We start from the raw sequence: 4318 nt of genomic DNA on the forward strand, positions 1-4318 counted from the left end.
GAATCTTGGGTAGAACATTCATGTGCTCCACCCTCTGTGCTAAATGAAACTGGGGCTTGTGGAAAGTCCATGAAAATGAAACGTCCTCACTGTGGTCTTAGTCTTCTTACAAAAAAACTTCAAGGCTCACATGATGAGGAGGCATTCAAACAGGTCAATAGATGTTTGCCTGGCCTGTCATCTGCAGTGTTTTTGTGTAGAGGGACTTCTTCCTCTTTGTTTTTCAGTTTGCAGAGGACATGGAGCTCTTTTTAAAAGCATGTGCTGATGAGCAGAGACTACAGGTCAAAGCGATGTTTGACATTTAATGGACAGATGAAGGCACTGGCTGTTTGTTTGTGTTTTTTATCTGTTGTTTGTTTTTCAGTGTACAGAATTCCAGTTAAACTTATTATAAAATGCTGTTCACTTGTTTCCATACTTATAGTAAAAAATGTAAGTGTAAATGCAACAGCATTGTTTATACTTGTAACTTCAGAGTAAAAAGCTTATTGTTGATATTAACATTAATGTATTATCCTGTAATCAATAATATTTTTATGCATTTTACGCATTAACCCTCTGATCTCTATCCTGGCCATTTGGGGCCACTTCACTTCTCCTTGTTTGACTGCTACACTGCAGTGGACCAAAAGAATGACGCAGGTTTGATCTTAAGGCTCTAATAGTTGTGTGTGTTGTGCATGACATTGCAACGCAAACATGTATTTGCAAGATAGACTGGAATAAATTATGATGCATCAAATATTACACAGGCTGCAGTGAATTGTTGTTGATACAGGTTATTGAGCTTTGAGTTTCCCAGTCAAACTTAGCTTTGACACACATGCTAACACTCTTACTCTCAACAAACACTGTTAGTAAATGTGTCCTGGAGTTTCTGCAGGTGCAGAAAGTGCTGCTGCTGTAAGTCAGCCTAACAGCTTCCAGATCACTGATATTTCTGGAAAGATGGCAAGAAGGGCATCACAGCTCATTTCTACAATCTCCCAGATCTTGGAATACAAGCCCCTGTCCCATGAAAACCACTTCACAGTAGTAGGAGTCCACTAAAACCTACAAATGAAGAGTGATCCTGGAAGAAATAGGGCGCACACTAGTGACCTCAACAGTTGCAAGACAGCCTTGTCCCCGATGCTTATATGAAAAAAAATATGAAGATTTATGAAACCATTAGGACTTTATTACTGTTTTATCTGAAAAGCTACTGGTAATATTTAACCTAACTGGGATTTAAAGTGTAAAAAACAGAATGTAGATAAAATTTTGGTTTTGATGAAAAGGAGTGGAGCTTGTGAGCCACAATGTAAGCAGTGTTGCTTTGCTGACATGCACTCGATGCTGGCAGTACAAGCATTGTAGTGGTTCTTATGTTTTTGTAAACTAACTGTATAATATATTGAGCCATTCAACAGTACACAAATGTTTGTAGGCTCCTTTTTGTATGCAACCTGCATGTCTTTCTGAATTAATTGTTTGTTTATATCATGTTTTTCAGGAAAAAGAAGTTAAAGTCAAGTGGAAGCCCTGCTCAACATGGTATGTAGTAACAACTTTGTTGGACGGGAACAGACATTCATACTGTTGATAAATAGTTATCACCTCAATTTGAATTCATGTATTTGGACTAAAGTAAATTGGGAGCTGTTAGCTGTCAAGCTGCTCCTCTGTGAGGAGCTTGATAGCTGTCCACCTCCAAAGTCCATTATGAGTTTTGGAGGTGGACATGGTCAAGACTTTTAAGAGTTGGCATAAGACTTCACTTCTTTATAGAGCTTATAGTTGGGGCTGGTTCAGGTCAGCCCTTAGTTATGCTGTCATAGCACCAGACTGCTGGGGGTTAGTGTCTACTCGTGTCATTGTATATATCCAGGAATATGTGCCTGAGGATAGTTGTCATGAAATCAATATTAAATCAAAGTTTTCCTTAATGATCACAGCTGGCATGAGTTCTCCAAAGCTGCCTGCTGTCTCAGGATCTGTCTCCAAAAAGAACCAGGGAGCGCTAACATGTTATGTTCTAGACTGATGAAGAAAATGCACATTAAACATAGTATAAACTCACTATGTTAAGTAATGTGAAGAGGATGCCTTTAGCTCCTATTGGGTTGGTTCCTTGATCAGTGCAATACAGAATCATTCATCTGGTTTGATGTAATGTCCTTCAAACACGTCAAAATGAGGCTCTGTAGTCTGTGTGGCCTCCACATGCCTGTATGACCTCACTACAACACCTGGGCATGCTCCTGATGAAGTGGCAGATGGTCTCCTGATGGATCTCCTCCCAGACTCCAGGACTAAAGCATCTGCCAACTCCTGGACAGTCTGTGGTGCAGTTGGTGGATGGAGTGAGACGTGATGTCCCAGATGTCCTCAAATGGATTCAGATCTGGGGAATGGGCGGGCCAGTCCACAGCATCAATGCCTTCGTCTTGCAGGAACTGCTGACACACTCCAGCCACATGAGGTCTAGCGCTGTCTTGCATTAGGAGGAACCCGGGGCCACCCGCACCAGCATATAGTCTCACAAGGGGTCTGAGGATCTAATTTCAGCACCTAATGGCAGTCAGGCTACCTCTGCCGAGCACACGGGGGGCTGTGCGGTCCCCCAAAGAAATGCCACCCACACCATTAGTCACCCACTGCCCAACCATCATGCTGGTGGATGTTTCAGGCAGCAGAAGGTTCTCCAATATGTCTCCAGACTCTGTCACAAGTACTTAGTGTGAACTTGCTTTCATCTGTGAAGAGCACAGGGCGCCAGTGGCAAAGTTGCCAAGCTTGGTGTTCTCTGGCAAATGCCAAACATCCTGCACGGTGTTGGGCTGTAAGCACAACCCCCACCTGTGGACGTCGAGCCCTCATACCACCCTCATGGAGTCAGTATCTGACCGTTTGAGCAGACGTGCATATTTGTGGCCTGCTGGAGGTCATTTTGCACAGCTCTGGCCTTTCTTTCCTACCCCACAGTACCTTTCCTTATCTTTTGTTTCCTACTCTTTTACTTAGTCTTTGATCACGGTTGTCTTTCTAGATAATTAATGTCATTTGTTCTGGGGCGAGTCACTGGCTCGGGTGCATTCTGGGACTGTCAGTTCACCAGTGTGCTGGCATGCTTCTTAACAAACACACCACTACAGCAAACATCTCAGTTGTACTTGTTGATTTCTTCAACAAAACACTGAACAAAACATGTCCTTGTGAGTGTGCTGCCTGCTGCTTTTACATTTTGTGGTAATTTGAGCAGCCCAGAAAGCATCCCATGAATTCAATGATGTTATTGTATCTGAACATGTACACGAGTCATTAAATTAGATGGGAAAGAATGATTCAGGGTAAACAACTGCACCAAGGGAATTACATTTTTCTTCTCAACATGTAAAATGTCTGTTGATAAGCAATTTCTGAAACAGACATTATAAAAATCACATTAAACAGATGTGATTAACTTTTTATTCTAGCAAACATAACATCAATGATGACACAATCAGTCTTCATCAGAAGTGCTCAAATCACTCTCATCGTCTGAAACGTCCTCCTCCTCCTCCGAGTCCATTTCCAGGAGTGGTTGGTGGCTGAGGATTCTCTTGTACACGTCCTTTACTTTGAGCGTTTCAGCTTTCAGTTCACTTTGTTTTTAAACCAGGCTATGGAGTCCTTTCTGTGCATCCTCCGACATGCCAACAAGGGAGGCTGTAAAAACAACAAAACTATTAAATATAAGTAAAACAAACAAACAGACAAAAAAACTCACCTCATAAACACAAGGAGTTAGGATCATGTGATTAAACTTTTTTTAAGGGAGAAGGCAGTGTTAGCTAGCAACCCAAATATAGGTAAAAGATCCAGTAAGACTTTAGCATCTGCTATTATTTTCAATCAATTCATCACCAAATGTATAAATAAATAAAAGATGTGCTTACAGTCTGAGGAGATTGTCCCCAACACCACAGATCGCATTTGCAACACTGTCCAGTGATGCTGCATCTCCCTGCAAAGGATCATCTCCTCCTCTCTCAGGCGCCTCACAGCCATCACCTTCTCAAAGACCTTTCTCTTTGTCCGGAGGTCAGCAGCAGCTGCAGTTTAACAGCATCAGATGGGAAAACATAGCAGCATATTATGATTCAAGAACAAAACATTCAACTGCTGCTCAGATACTGGGAGTTTGTTTAAAAAGGATATTTAGAAATCAAGAGCTTACGTTCACTTGTGCTCTGCCAGGGCCAAACGTCGCTCTGCATGAGGGCATCACTGGATACGATTTGCTTTGTTGCTTGTTTCCTTGTTGTAGTCGTCAACAGCAGCCGCCAAGCGT

Source organism: Aulonocara sp. 'chitande type north' Nkhata Bay, linkage group LG3 (assembly GCF_057382095.1).
Source record: "Aulonocara sp. 'chitande type north' Nkhata Bay isolate Kocher_YH1m ecotype deep benthic linkage group LG3, A_spYH_male_GT1.1, whole genome shotgun sequence".
NCBI classification, from domain to species: Eukaryota; Metazoa; Chordata; class Actinopteri; order Cichliformes; family Cichlidae; genus Aulonocara; species Aulonocara sp. 'chitande type north' Nkhata Bay.